A 16,719-nucleotide genomic window follows, 5' to 3' on the forward strand; every position below is an offset into this window, starting at 1 on the left:
GAGCTGTGGGAAACTATAAGATCAGGAGGCTGCATATTGTTGGGAAAACTCAGCTGTTAAGATACTTCCCTCTAGGCTAGCTTTATGGGATGTTAAAAATCAGTTCAAGAGGCTGGGAAGGTAGCTCAGCGGTAGAGTGCATGCCTTGCAAGCATGAGGCCCTGGGTTCGATTCCTCAGCACCACATAAACAGAAAAAGCCAGAAGTGGCGCTGTGGCTCCAGTGGTAGAGCACTAGCCTTGAGCTGAAGAGCTGAGGGACAGCGCCCAGACCCAGAGTTCAGGCCCCATGACTGGCAAAAAAAAAAAAAAAAATCAGTTCAAAAGCCGGGCACAGGTGGCTCACACCTATAATCTTAGTTACTCAGGAGGCTGAGATCTGAGGATCATGGTTCAAAGCCAGCCCAGGCAGGAAAGCCCAATAGATTCTTTTTTTTTTTTTTTGGGTCCGGTCGTGGGGCCTGAACTCTGGGCCTGGGCGCTGTCCCTCAGCTCTTCAGCTCAAGGCTAGCTCTCTACCACTTGAGCCATAGCTCCACTTCCGGCTTTTTTCTTTTTGCTTATGTGGTGCTGGGGAATCGAACCCAGGGCCTCAGGCATGCAAGGCAAGCGCTCTACCACTGAGCTACCTTCCCAGCCCACCCAATAGATTCTTACCACAATTAACCACCAGAAAACCGGAAGTGGTGCTGTGGCTCAAGTGGTAGAGCACTAGCCTTGAGCTAGTGCCCAGGCCCAGCATTCAAGCCCCACAACAACAACAACAACAAAGAATCCATTCAAGCCTATAGAATAAATTTTTATATTAATCAAGTTTCTCATCAGAATTTTCACCTTAGGTGATTTATGTTTTTACGCCAGTAGATGATTGCATTTTTCTAGTATTATACCAAATGGAGGAGAGTGGGGGACGGGGCAGCTAGTGCATTAAAAACAAGAGTGCTGCTGGGCACACATGGCTCACACTTGTCATCCTAGCTACTCAGGAGGCTGAGCTCTGAGGATTGCCTGCAAAGCCAGCCCGGGCAGGAAAGTCCATGAGATTCTTATCTCCAACAGATCACCAAAAAACTAAAAGTGGCACTGTGCCTCAAAGTGGTAGAGGGACCAGCCTTCAGTGAAAGAGCTCAGGGACAGCACCTAGGCCCTCAGTTCAAGCTCCATGTCTGACAAAACAAAAAACAAGATGAAAACAAGAGATAGAAGTCTTAATATGCAAATTATGCAGTCACTCACCTGCTGCCTCAACTCTTTCATAGGGGGCAGGAAAGGCAAGCAACAAATAGCTCAGGTAACCGAGCTCTCCCTCCATATTAGCACTCTATCAGATCAATTTTCCAATACACAATTTCCTAGGTGGCTGGAAATAAGTTTCCTTTCTATAGCCTGAATACAGAGCCCAACTTCACACTCCAGCTCATCATTTACTTGCCTCTTCCTACCATTATTTCTCTTTACCTTTAACAGGATGAGCTTTCACCTGAATCACTGCCCTGCAGCAGGCCAGCGGGAACACCTCTGTAAGTGTTGAGTTTATGACTCATGGTGAGAGAGAGGGAGAGAGAGAGAGAGAGAGTATGTGTTAATAAGAGAGAGCTTGAGAAAAGGCTTATAGGACTTGGGCTTTTCCAGCTTTTTTTCTGCTTATGTGGTGCTGAGGAATTGAACCCAGGGCCTCATGCGTGCAAGGCAAGTGCTCCACCACTGAGCCACCTTCCCAGCCCTACAATTAATACTTTTAAGAAATACTACATCTGAACACCAGTGCTCATACGTGTAATCCTAGATACTCAAGAGGTTGAGATCTGAGGATTATGGCTTAAAGCTAGCCCAGCCAGGAAAGTCCATGAGACTCTTATCTCCCTCAAATTAATCACTAAAAACCTAGAAGTAGGGCTGGGAATGTGGCTTAGTGGTAGAGTGCTTGTCTGGCACACAAGAAGCCCTGGGCTTGATTCTCCAGTACCACATAAACAGAAAAGGCCAGAAGTGGCACCATGGCTCAAGTGGTAGAATGCTAGCCCTGAGCAAAAGAAGTTCAGGGATAGTGCGGAGGCAATGATGATGATGATGATGATGATGATGATGATGATGATGATGATGATGAAGATGAAGAAACTGGGCACCAGTGGCTCATTCCTATAACTCTAGCTACTCAGGAGGCTAAGATCTGAGGATGGCAGATCAAAGCCAGCCTAGGCAAGGAAGTCCCTGAAACTCTCATCTCCAATTACCTAGGCAAAAGGCTCAAGTGGTAGAACACTAACCTTGAGCAAAAAAACTAAGCTAAGCGATAGTGTCCAGACTCTGAATTCAAGTCCCAGTACTGTCACACAGATACATACGCACAACAAAATAATGACTATTTTGTGAAAAGGGAGGAAGGTCAAATAAATTTTTGTTTGGGTTCTCTCCTCCCATTACCTCTCTATAGGACATTTTATTTGTAGTGACAACAATTCCGTTTTTACCAGCTGTTCCTGAATTCTGCACTGGTTCAGTTCAGCTACTATTTATGAGATGAATGTGTGCAATTTGCAGCACCAAACCTGGGAGGAGTCAGGCCACCCACTGTGTCTGTTTTTGGGACACATGTCTATGGTCTGCTTTTTTTTTTGATACTTAGATTAGAAAATCACTTTGGGCTTTGTGTACTTGGAATCTGTTGCTTTAATTGTTAAGCAATTGTGAGCATCCAGAAGTTGTGAGTACTTAGAGATCCAACTTCAACTGACTGATCATAGCCATCTTGGCAAGAGCTGCCATTGTGCCTGCAAACCAAGAATGTTTCATGCTGATGGCAGGATGATTTCATTCTCCTTTCTCCCTCCCTGCCTCCCTGCCTCCCTGCCTCCCTCCTTCCCTGCCTCCTTCCCTGCCTCCCTCCCTCCCTCCCTCCCTCCTCCCTCTCTCCCTTCCTTCCTTCCTTCCTTCCCTCCCGATACGACTTTTTTAACTCAGGGCCTCTAGCTTCCTAAGTTGACACTCTACTGCTAGAGCCATACCTCCAGTCCTCCTAACTGCTTTTCTCCCCACCCCATCTCTTTCTCCCTCCCACAGCACCACTTCCGGTTTTCTGGTTGTTTATTGGAGATAAGAATTTCATGGACTTTCCTACCCAGGCTGGCTTTGAACCATGATCCTCAGATCTCAGCCTCCTGAGTAGCTAGGATTACAGGTGTGAGCCACTGGCCCCTGCTCCACCTCCGATTCTTTTTTTCTTTTTCTTTTTTTATTGTGAGAATACCGTACAGAGGAGTTACAATTACCTGGGCAAGATAACGAGTACATTTCTTATCAAGCATTGCTGCCTCCTCTTTGTTTCCCCTTCCCATCCCTTCCCATCCTCCCCCTACCCCAACCCGATCCTCCCTCCACCCCCCACCTAAGTTGTAAAGTTCGTTTTTCGACATAACGACTTGTACATCTCATTGTTGCAATGGGTCCACCTGTATCCCTAGTTAAACGATTTGTTTTTTTCCTTCCCCTCCACAAATTATACCAACATCAAATACAGTGAAAGCAGGGGTTATACCGTGGGGGTCCACCTCCGATTCTTATGTGGCTTTTTCACTCAAGGCTGGCATTCTACCAGTTGAGCCACACCTCTGCTTCCAATTTTGGAATGACTGTGCCAGCCCTGGGACTTCAACTCAGGGCCTGGGTGCTGTCCCTGAGTCTTTTTGCTCAAGGCTAGCACTGTACCACTTGAGCCACAGCTCCACTTCCAGCTTTTTGGTAGTAAATTGGAGATAAATTTCATGGACTTTCCTGCCTGTGCTGGCTTTGAACCACAATCCTCAAATCTCAGCCCCCCTGAGCAGCTAGGATTATTGGTGTGAGCCACCAGCACCTGGCCTCTGTTTTCCCTTCCCTTCCCTCTTCCCTTCCCTCTTTCCTTCCCTTCCCTCTTCCCTTCCCTTCCCTCTTTCCTTCCCTTCCCTCTTCCTTTCCCTTTCCTCTTCCTTTTCCTTCCATTCCCTTTCCTTCTTTCTTTCTTCCTTTTTAAAAAATCAGTCTTGGGGTTTGAACTCAGGGCCTGGGCACTATACTCAAGATTTTTTGCTCAAGGCTAGCATTCTACCACTTTGAGCCACAGTGCTACTTCCAGTTTTCTGTTGGTTAATTGGAGATAAGAGTCTCATGAACTTTTCTCTCTGGGCTGGCATCAAACCATAATCCTCAGATCTCAGCCTCCTGAGTAGCTAGAATTACAGGCGTGAACCACTGGTGCCCAGCTGAGACTGTTTCTTCACTGATATTTGACATTTTCATCATTTTTGAGAAACGGGGGTATATTCCATTTGCCTGCGAGCTGCCTTTGTGTGTCTTAGCAAACAATACCCTTCATCTGGCCATGGAGTAAGAGCACTTTCTGCTCTGGCTGCCACCCAAGGAACACTTCTGCCTGCAAGTCCCTCCAGAATTGAACTTTGTGAGTCCTAGATTTGTTCTTTTCTTTTGTTTCCTGTCCTCTTCTGTCTTGGGCAGTCAATTCTCGTACATTCTTATTCTTTTCTGTGAAACAGAGCAAAGATTGGTTTAAAAAAAAACAAAAAACCAAGTACTTCTGAGAGGTGAAAATCCTCAACTACCTACTTTGGTTAAAATGATTTAAGGGTGCAATATATTGAATCTAAGTCCCATTTACTTAAGACTATAAAACAACTGAGTGTGGTAGTACACTTCTGGAATCCTGCACTAAGGGAAATCCTTATACTCCAGAGGCAGGCAGAGTCTCCAGGAGGTTCTTGAGTTGGAGGCCAGCCTGGGCTACAGAGTGATCCTGTCTCAAAATAAAGCCACACAAAGCTATAAAATGGAACTATAAAATGGAACTGTACCTAAGCATACACACACACACACACACACACACACACACACACACACACACACACACACGTGTGGCATGTCCTCTAGCAAAGGAGAAGGGTTGGAAACAAGGCTCAAGGGTCGAGGCAGACTTGGATAAGCTTTGAATTTTCCTTAAGGAACATATAGGTGTCTGCCACTTTTTATGGCTACCTCCCTAACAATTCTCTTTTCTCTCTCAGTCTCAGAATTCAATAACTGGATATTGGACCTACTTTTCCAGTCCAGTCTCCCCAGGGTCTGGCTCTTACACCGGTCCTACTTTCTTTTCTTTTCTTTTTTTTTTTTGGGTCCGGTCGTGGGGCCTGAACTCTGGGCCTGGGCGCTGTCCCTCAGCTCTTCAGCTCAAGGCTAGCGCTCTACCACTTGAGCCACAGAGCCACTTTCCGGCGTTTTTCTTTTTGCTTATGTGGTGCTGAGGAATCGAACCCCGGGCCTCAGGCATGCAAGGCAAGCGCTCTACCACTGAGTCACCTTCCCAGCCCTGGTCCTACTTTCTTGAAGCCTGATGTCTTTCCTTTTTTAAGTTGCCTGCCACTTGACTCAGATCATGGCTCCCTCCTTTTTAGAGGAATAGACATTACTAAGGTGATCTCTGTGTCATTGTTAAAATCAAGATAACTAATTCAGTCATTCAGGCATCCCCACATAACAGAAGTTGAGCTGGAAACAGCCTTCAATGCAGACTGGCCGGAGTTTCCATCCGGGAATTGCCAACAGGACTCATGAAATACTGGTGCATGGAGGACTTAATAGCTGCCCTGAATATTTCAAGAATTAGAAAGCACCTGTAAATATTGCTATACAGAGGGAGAGTGTGACCGTGCGAACAAATTTATGTTAGTATTATAATTATGGTTACCCTCAAAATATAAATTTCAGAGACATACAAACATACATTGTTCTTGAGAATCTAGTTCTTCTTACTTATCTGCTTGAACCTTTCTCCTGAAAATAAAAACAGCTGGGCACCAGTGGCTCACATCTGTAAATTCTAGCTACTCAGGAGTAAGATTTGAGGATTGACGTTCAAAACCAGCCCAGGGTAGATAAATCTGAGAGACTCTTATCTCTAATTTATCAGCATAAAGCCAGAAGTGCAGGTATGGCTTAAAGTGGTAGAGCACCAGCATTGAGCCAAAAGAGCAGGAGGCCCTGTGTTCAAGCCCCAATACAGATACATGTTAATATTAATTAACTAATTAATATAATAACAAAGCTAAAAAATCAGCAAGCTTATATACTATAATTTTTATGCATGTGTGTACATGTACCATGTGTCTTGAACTCAGGGCCTGGGCACTGTCCCTGAGCTTCTTTTGCTCAAGGATAGCTCTCTAACCACTTGAGCCACAGCACCACTTCTGGCTTTTTTGGTAGTTAATTGGAGCTAAGAGTTTCATGGACTTTTCTGCCTGGGCTGACTTCAAATTGCAATTCTTACATCTCAGCCTTCTGAGTAGTTAGGCATGAACATCTAGCGTCCAGCCCCCTTAGCTTTTTTGCTCAAGTTTGGCACTCTATTACACAAGTCACAGCTCCACTTCCAGCTTTTTGGAGGTTAATTCTCCAACAGAATCACACAGACTTTCCTGCCTGGGGTAGCTTTGAGCTGTAATCCTCAGATCCCAGCCTCCAGAGTAGCTAGGATTGGAGAAGTGAGCTGGGGCCCTACTCACATTTCTCTTCCAATAAACTTTTGATTCAGCTTAACTTTTGTGCGCATCTTGCCTGAATTCTTCTCTCTTGCCAGTCACAAGAGGTGACTGAGTCACTGAGGTCAACTTAGCTGTTTCAAATGTATTTGGCAATGCATTTTGCCTTATGATGTATTTGGTGCACCGGCTGGGAAGTGGACACTCCTGTGAACTCCTTGTGAACCCCCTTCTATGTCCTTATCAGATTCCTATGTTCTCACCGGACTACTCCATAAAGCCAAAGCACCTTATAGACTAGACAATCAGTCTCAAGGGCCAAACACTTTTGGCTTGGGCCCTTGAGAATGTGTTGCAGGCTGAGTCCCAGGGGACTTCCTCCCTACCCACCCCCAGGTTCCCTCTGAGAAGCTAGCTGTTCTGGACTTGAAACCAGATCTAAACTCAAAAGAAACTTATCTGCTTAGAAATCTGGTTTGTAGCAGTTCAGTATCTCTCTCTCTCTCTCTCTCTCTCCCCTTCCTTCCCTCCATCCCTCCCTCCCTTCTTCCTCTTCTTCTCTCTTCCTTTTCTCTCTCTGCAAGCCAACAGTACGCTCTCTGCCCACGAAACTCTTTTCTACCTGAACCATCTGATGGTCTCCTTTCCTCAAACTTTATGGTATGTCTTTTCTGACTTGGGTTCATTGAATGGTTACATATTTTAGTACCATGACTTAGATCTGCTGTTCACGTCACATATCTTACAAGAAATATGGCAGAGACTGTCAAGTGATGGTGGCTCATGCTTGACATCCTATCTACCCAGGTGTTTGAAGCCAGCCCAGGCAGGGAAATCCATGAGACTCTTATCTCTAATGAACCATCAGAAAACTGGAAGTGGCGCTGTGGCTCAAATGGTAGCGTGCTGGCCTTGAACAAAAGAAGCTCAGGGACAGTGTCAAGGCCCTGAGTTCAAGCCCCAGGACTGGTAAGAAAAAAAAGGGCAGGTGGGGAGGGGAGGAGAATGCATAAATCCCCCTTGGTTCAGAAGAGGCACCTGTCAGTCTGCAGTGCCAGGTCTCAGCATTTCTCAGGTGCTTTCTTGTTAACAAAAAGGATCATTGATGCGTGGTAGGTGGTCTGGTCCTTCCTGGATTCCAAGGTGGCTACCGAGACTAGCTCTGGACTAGTTCTTCCCTAAAACCAGCCCTTAGGGCACAGTTACTGGGACTAGGATGAACAGAAGTGCTGTAGAATTCTTTATATTTGGCCTCTAAGGCATAGTGTTACCAGTTTGGGTAGATAAATGAATCTGCTACTGTTTTAGAACTTATTTGTGGACAAACCCGAGCCTGGAAGGAACTCTGTCATTACTCCTTAGACAGGTGAAAAAATTAAAATAATAAATAAATAAATAAACTCATCGAGTGACATTTTATCACCCTGGGGGCCGCCTAAGCTTGCCGCCTGTAAACTGGAAAGCAATTTTAATTACAGTTCTTTCTCTCTGAAACCCTGGAATCTGCTAGGCAGTAATGACTCAGGCCTAAGCAGGAAAGTCCCTGAAACTCTTATCTCCAATTAATCGTCCAAAAAAGCCAAAAGTAGAACTACTATTCAAGTGGTAGAATGCTAGCCTTGAGTGAAAAAAACTAAGGGAGAGCAAACAGGCCCGGAGTTCAAGCCCCCTGAATTCAAGCCTCAGTAGCAGCACACACACACACACACACACACACACACACACACATACACACACACACACACACACACACACACACACACATTTATCTCAGGTGATAAATGTGATTGCCTCCCCTTTCTAAAATGACTGGCTCTTTTGCCATATGTTGAGAATTATGGAAGGATTCTTTACACTCAGCTGTTATTTACTTTTTGTGAATTGAATGTTGACAATTATAGTTTGAGTGTTTTTTTTTTTTGTTAACAGCATATGCTGAACATGATAAAATATTTAGCACAACTTACTTTGGACTTATAATTATGCCACGTTCTTTCAGCCCATTTATGACTAAATTAGAACATTCAGTAATGTTTGGTGACAACTCCCACGCTCTGTAAGCACCAAGAAAAAATATATAATTTATTTAATTGATTTTCATTTGAAAGGGAAATAACCCCATTTCGAGCATCTCAGTGTTAGAAAAGACACTGTATATTCCCTACAAAAATACACAGAAGCCCATAATATTTGAGACATTAACATATACCCTCTACAAGAAAGCTGACAAATCTTCATTATGTCTTAGACATCCCTTTCAGCCACATATTGTTTGCATGATTATTTCCATCCCCTCTCCTTTTCTTCCTCCATATCTTTTCTCCTTCTCTCTCCTCTCTCTTTCTCTCTCTCTCTTTCTTCTCTCTCTCTCTCCCTCTTAATCTCTCTCTTTGCCAGTCCAGGGGCTTGAACTAGGACCTGAGCACTGTCCCTAAGCTTTTTTGTTCAGGCTGGCTCTCTATCACTGAAGCCACAGCTCCACTTCTGCATTTTTGGTAGTTGATTGGAGATACGAGTCTCTTGGACTTCCTTTGCTGGCTCAAACAGCAATTCTCAGATCTAAGCCTCCCCAGTTGCTAGGATTATAGGTGTGACCCATGGCCCCTGGCTGCCCTGGTGTATATGGTAGTCAGAGAAGGGACAACTGAGAAACAAAATGAAAGGTATATGATTATGGAGGAAAGGATGCTGGGAAAATGATCATGACAACTACTATTTATCAAGTGCTTATCAAATGCCTGCTGACTTACTCAGCTTTGCACTACATTAATTTCCACCTCCCTGCAGCTCTGTTCGCTGTTATTATTCCTGTTTTACAAAGCAGGGAAGAGGTACTGAGAGGGTTCTTAATGATCTCAAGTCATAAAACCACTAGATGTGAAACCATGATTTGGCTCCCATTAATTTTAACTTTTTATTTCACTGGACTGGGTTGCCTTTTTTTTTTTTTTCCCATAAGTTCCTGGGAAGAGGGAGCCATTAATCTTTAGAAAATAAGAGAATGGGGAAGAGGGTAAAGGGGAGTGAGAATATCAGGATGTGTCCAAATGGTCTCCAAGCACCCAAAAGGAAGGAGCCTTTGTCTTGTCCCCGTGAGATCCTGGATGAGGAAATGAAGGGAAAGATAGATAACAAATCTTTGGGTTGCCTAGGTCCTGAGGCTTTCAGATCTTGTGAGGAGTTAAGAAAAGATGGGAAAGCACAGGTCAGTGATTCAGGAAATGCGATTGTGAGGGGTGCCAGTGGCTCAGCCTATAACCCTGGCTTTCTTTTTCTTTTTTTTTGGGTCCGGTCGTGGGGCCTGAACTCTGGGCCTGGGCGCTGTCCCTCAGCTCTTCAGCTCAAGGCTAGCACTCTACCACTTGAGCCACAGCGCCACTTCCAGCTTTTTTCATTTTGCTTTATGTGGTGCTGAGGAATCGAACCCAGGGCCTCAGGCATGCAAGGCAAGCGCTCTACCACTGAGCCATCTTCCCAGCCCTAACCCTGGCTTTCAAATTTTGTGTGTTTTTTTAAGGGAATTTGATCAGATCAAATCAGATTAAAAATTATGCATACCCATTATATATCATCTGTGATATATATACATCATATTCATGTGATACATATCATATAAACGAATATATATATATACATATATATATATATGTATATATATATGAGAATCTTTTCTTTTTCTTTTAATTATTTTTCAGATGGGGTTTGACACTTTGGCCAAGGACCAGCCTTGGACTTTGATCCTCATACCCATTCTTCCTTCATTGCTAGGATCACAGGCTGGGGATGGGAGTGTGGGCTAGGGTCATGTAGTCAGCACAATGTAATCTGTTGACATCATTAACATTGTTATTTTTAAGCCAGCTTGGGTGGATTCTAGACAATGGCACTATGTGGCCAGGTTACTCAGTTGTGAACCTAGGATGGAGACATAGGAGATGGTATGAAGAGACAATGGCTCTATGAAGAATGAAGAAACTACTTTATGAGTTTGTTTTGTGGTATGTGTGTATCTGCCTGTGGTATGGCTCTATGAAGAATGAAGAAACTACTTTATGAGTTTGTTTTGTGGTATGTGTGTATCTGCCTGTGGTATGTCTGTATGTGAGTACTGGAGCTTGAACTCAGGGCCTGGGTACTTTCCTTTAGCTTTTCAGCTCAAGGCTGGCACTCTACCACTTGAGCCATAAGTCCACTTCTTTTTTTATTTAATTAAAAAAATATGATTATAAAGGTGATGTACTAGGGGTTACAGTTATATGTCAGGTAAACAGTACATTTCTTTTTGGACAATGTCATCCCTTCTCTTACTCCCAGTTTTTCCCTCCCATCCCCACCTGTAAATTGTAAGATTCATTTTCTACATAGTGTCTAGTGAGTACCACTCATTTTGAGCTTTTTGCTGGCAAATTGGAGATAAGAATCTCATGGAATTTTCTGTCTGGGCTGGCCTCAAGTCACATTCCTTAGATCTCAACCTTTGAAGTTGCTAGGTTTACAGGCAAGATTGTTTTCCTTTGCGTTTTCAAGCAAGGGAATTAACCTCATTAAGCCTCAGTTTCCCTACCAAATGTACGATTTTTTTTCACAGTGCATGGTTCATGGAGTGTGGGGTTATTAGTTCTATATTATGCCTAGCACAAAGTAAAGCTCAAGAAGTCTTAGCAGAGATACATTGAAAGCTACAGGGCAGACTGTTTTGTGTGAGCCAGTACTGGGCCTTGAACTCAGAGCATCAAGTTCTTGCCTGACTTTTTTTGTTGTTGTTGGTCATGGGGCTTGAACTCTGGGCCTGGGTGCTGTCTCTCAGCTCTTCAGGTCAAGGTGGGTACTCTAGCTCTTGAGCCACAGTGCCATTTCTGGTTTTCTGGTGGTTAATTGGAGATAAGAGTATCACGAGCCGGGCGCTGGTGGCTCATGCCTGTAATCCTAGCTACTCAGGAGGCTGAAATCTGAGGATCACGGTTCAAAGCCAGCCCGGGCAGGAGAGACCGTGAGACTCCTATCTCCAATAAACCACCAGAAAACCGGAAGTGGCGCTGTGGCTCAAGTGGTAGAGCGCTCGCCTTGAGCTGAAGAGCTGAGGGACAGCGCCCAGGCCCAGAGTTCAAGCCCCACAACCGACAAAAAAAAAAAAAAAAAAAAGAGTATCACGGTCTCTCCTGCCTGGGCTGGCTTTGAACTGAGATCCTCAGATCTCAGCCTCCTGAGTAGCTAGGATTACAGGCGTGAGCCATCAGCACCCTGCTTGCGTGACTTTTTAACTCAAGGCTGGTGAGCCACAATTTTACTTCCAGGTTTTTTTTGTTTGTTTGTTTGTTTGGCTGGTTAATTGGAGGTAAGAATCTTGTGGACTTTTCTACTGGGGTTGGCTTAAAACTGGGTCCCTCAGATCTCAGCCTCCTAAGTAGCTAGGATTACAATCTGGAGCCACCAGCAGGAGGTGTAAATGATATTTTAAGGGAGAGAGTCTCCAAATTGGCTGAGAAAATAAAGACCACCTGAAAAGCTGAGTGCCTTCATCCTGACGAGTTTTCTGCTTTCTTACTCATCCTCTCTCTCCGTCTCTTCTATATACTTCTAGACATTTCAGATGATTTCTTCTGTTCTACAATTTTTAAGTCTTTTGTTTTTTTTTCTTCTGGTCTTCATGCTATAAATCTGCGCTTTTCTTCTGTAAGATGCTGTGTGCTTGAAAGAGAATGTATTTTATGTTTTCAACATCCTGATTTGCCATCCATAAAGACAGCAGACAAAGTGGTTTTTAAGAGACAGATGCAAGGCTTGAATTATTGATCAAATCCTAAATAAGCTGGAAGATGAAATGCATTTGCCAAATCAGTTTTTTTGTTTTTTCCTTTTAAATCTTTTCCAAAGGTTTCAACTTCCAACCCTAGAAATCTGTGACCAATAGAGAAAAAATGGCACACGGGCATGCTGAAGAAGCCATGAGACGTTGAATTTATTTCAGGCAGTACTTCCCAATACAGACATCTGTGTTTTAAGATTTGTTCCCTGTCCTGAATGGCTCAGTGTTTCTGAAAAGCCGAACATGACAAACTGCACCTATCAATATTTAACTGATTTCTCCATTGTTTATTTGTCAAAGTCATCTATAACTGCCAACCACAACAATCAATCAGTGGGAAAGGCTCAAGAAGAGGGTGAAAGCGGATGCATATGGTCTTAGTAGTTTATTTGCATGTTGAAAATAGAACATGAAAACCTGTTTGGGATCTGTCTTTAGAAAAGGGAGATGAATGGGAAAGTGATGGGAGTGGGGTTACAGGTGATAGGGAAACATTGTACATGCATATAGAAATGTTGCATCTCTACCTGTACTAATATATGCTAATGAATGCCACTGAATTATCATATCAGCTAGAAATATTTGAGCTTACTGGTGCACAAGCCTTATGCCTATAATCCTAGCTAATCAGGAAACTTAGATCTGAGGATCCAGGTACAAACCCAGTCTGGGAAGACAAATAGGAGAGATTCCTGTTTCCAAGTAAAAGTCAGTAATGGAAGTATGGTTCAAGTGATAGAGCACTAACCTTGAGCATAAAAGCTCAGGGTCCAGGGCTGGGAAAGTGATTTGCCTTGCATGCATGAGGCTCTGGGTTCGATTCCTCAGCACCACATAAGCAGAAAAGGTTGGGAGTGGCACTGTGGCTCAAATAATAGAGCACTAGCCTTAGCTGAAGAACTGAGGGACAGCGCCTAGGCCCAGAGTTCAGGCCCCATGACTGACCAAAAAAAAAAAAGCTCATGGTCAGTGCCCAGGCCTTGACTGTACCAGTCCAGGACTGGTACAGTGCACATGCTCTCTAACTGCCATGTGATGCCCTGTGCTGTTTCAGGACATAACCAGCACTAAAGGCCATGACTAGATAAGGTGCCAGGCTCTTGTGCCAGAATCACAGGCCAAAATGAATCTATTTCTCCTATGAGTTACCAAGTCTGTGGTAACTGGTTGCTAATAACAATAATAGCTCCCCACTCCACCCCCCAAAAAAGGGTTAATGCAATATACTAAGCATCCTTTTCTACTTCTGGATCTTTGCTTGTAATTTCCCCCAGAAGAATGTAAGCAGAGGTAAACCCTGTCCATCTTTTAGCTGTCTTCTGTCTGTCTGTCCATATTGTATTTTCTACCGGATTAGAATTATTTAGGGAAGGGCTACATCTTTTTTTGTTTGTTTGTTTTTGTGCCAGTAGTGAGGCTTGGACTCAGGGTGCTGTCTTTAGCTTTTTCACTCAAAGCTAGCACTCTACCACTTGAGCTACAGCTCCACGTCTGGCTTTTTGGTAGACTGCTCAACATGGCTTTAAAGCTTGATCCTCAGATCTCAGCCTCTTGAGTAGCTAGGATTACAAGTGGCCTTTTTTAATTGTTTTAGACAATTATTTTGTCAGCTATTGTTATTATTTGTACAAAGGGGCTACAATTCCATAAGTCATATTATGAGTACAGTGCTTCTTGGTCAAAGCCATTCCTTCCTTCATTCTCCCCCATTTTCATCTTCCTGTCTCTACCCTCAAGTTACATAGCAAAAAAATTTTTTTCAAATATGGTCTCATTGTATTGCCCAGGCTGATCTCAAATGCATGGTTCAAGTGATTCTTCTGTCTCAGCTTCTACAGTAACTGGAAATACAGATATGTGCTAGCATACCAGGCTCAGATAGTGTTCATGATCTGGTTTTGAAGCATCTTATTTATGCAGAATTCATGAATGTACAAGATAGAGCTACCATTTGTATAACATGAGCCTTGAGTGGCCTCCTGACTGGGAGTTTGGAGTTGACTCTTAGAGGGGGTAGATGATGCTTCTACAGCAGATGTCAGATTCCATTTGTTTTCAAATGTTGAGCCTTGCTTTCTTTATGCTCATGGATAAAAAAATATACCTAACAGCTTTTCAAGTTTAAATCCTCAGTGTAACACATATAGAATATTGTGAGACACACACTGCTTGGATGTCAAGCACCTCAGCATTTTCCAGAAAACTTTAGACAACAGTGAAGTATGAAAAGGTTAACTTCCTTGAGGATGGAGAACAGACCAAATGAACCCTGCATTCTAAGTCATAACAAGAGAGAAATAATTTTTCTCATAAATGCGGAGTGATTCTGGCAGTTTTTTTTTTTTGAAACCAGACAATAAATAGCTTGATTGCAATGGTAAATTTCCTGGTTTGAAGAGCAAGGCGACAATAGCAAAATGAGCAATGAAGAAAGTCCTAGGCTGGAAGATAAAGGCCAGGATATGCATAAAATTAAACACACAACAATCCCTGAATGTGCTCTGGGCTGTAAGCCCCAGAGATGAGGCCAGGGAGGGGCAGCCACCCAGGATGATTTGGGTAAAATTGTTAAGGTTTCTTTAGACCTTGCCTAACAAAAGGAATCAAATGCTGCTCATTTTTAGTACAATTGAACTCTTGAGTAGATAATATAGATTACATATATTTGACATATGCATAACATGGGGCTGGGAAGGTGGCTCAGTGGTAGACCGCTTGCCTTGCATGCATGAGGCCCTGGGTTCGATTCATCAGCACCACATAAGCAAAAAGAAAAAAGCTAAAAGTGGCCCTGTGGCTCAAGTGGTAGAGTGCTAGCCTTAAGCTGAAGAGCTGAGGAACAGCGCCTAGGCCCAGAGTTCAGGCCCCACGACCGGACCAAAAAAAAAACAACAACAAAAAACCCATATGCATAACATATTTATCATATATAACTGTATTTAATCCACATATATTAATATGATATAGTAATATATAATATAGCTAATATATTAATATCAACATATATTAAATAATATAATGAATAACAAAATAATACATTATCCAATTGTCTACTTAATTAACACAAGTATAAATACTTATTGTCTATATATTGTCTACTCAATTAAAAATACCAATAAGCCAGGTGCTGGTGGCTCATACCTGTAATCCTAGCTACTCAAGAAGTTGAGATCTGAGGATCATGGTTCAGAGCCAGCTCACTCAGGAAAGTCTGTGAGACTCTTATTTCCAATTAACCACTAGAAAATTGGCAGTGGCAATGTGGCTCAAAGTGGTAGAGCACCAGCCTTGAGTAAAAAAGCTCAGAGACAGCAGTGCCCAGGCCCCGAGTTCAAATCCCATGGTTGACAAAAAAATACAAATACACAAATGTGTGTGCTTACATCTATCTATCTATCTATCTATCTATCTATCTATCTATCTATCGATTGATTGTACTAGGACTGGGACTTGAACTCTGGCATTGTCCATTGGCTTCTCTACTCAAGGCTGGCATGATACCATTTGAGCCACAGCTCTACTTCCAGCTTTTTGGTGGTTATTTAGAGATAAGAGTCTCACAGACTTTCCTTTTGGGGCTGGCTTCAAATGATGATCCTCAGATCTCAGCCTCCTGAGTTGCTAGGATTACAGGCCACCAATGAGGGCCTTATAGGAGACTCAAGGGGGCAATACTGGACAGCAGGTTCTTAGCAATGCTAGCATCACAGACACCCAGGTAAATAAGACAAAAGAAGGCCTTCTTCTCTAGGAATCCTAGTTTATTTCAAATGCTCCTGTGTCTTTCTTCAAAAGCTATCTCATCTATTTCTGCTGATTGCAGGAACTTCATTTTTGTAGCATACTATTTCCCTTAACCTTGTTGAACTCAGGGATGGTTTATTGGGAACTTACATACAAGTCAAATCTTTACTCAGTAAGCCAGGTGCTCTTGGCTCCACCTTTAATCTTTTTTTTTTTTTTTGGGTCCGGTTGTGGGGCCTGAACTCTGGGCCTGGGTGCTGTCCCTCAGCATTTCAACTCAAGACTAGTGCTCTACCACTTGAGCCACAGCGCCACTTCCGGCTTTTTTCTTTTTGCTTATGTGGTGCTGAGGAATCGAACCCAGGGAATCGAACCCAGGGCCTCAAGCATGCAAGGCAAGCGCTCTACCACTGAGCTACCTTCCCAGCCCTCCACCTTTAATCTTAAGTACTCTGGAGGCTCAGATGTGAGGATCCAAGTTTTTTTTTGTTTGTTTGTTTGTTTTTTGTGGGTCATAGCGCTTGAACTCTGGGCTTGGATGCTGCCCCTCAGATCTTCAGCTCAAGGCTAGTGTTCTATTATTTGAGCCACAGCGCCACTTCCAGTTTTCTAGTGATTATTGGAGATAAGAGTCTCATAGACT

Source organism: Dipodomys spectabilis, unplaced genomic scaffold (assembly GCF_019054845.1).
Source record: "Dipodomys spectabilis isolate Male_0828 unplaced genomic scaffold, ASM1905484v1 ptg000039l, whole genome shotgun sequence".
Taxonomy (NCBI): domain Eukaryota; kingdom Metazoa; phylum Chordata; class Mammalia; order Rodentia; family Heteromyidae; genus Dipodomys; species Dipodomys spectabilis.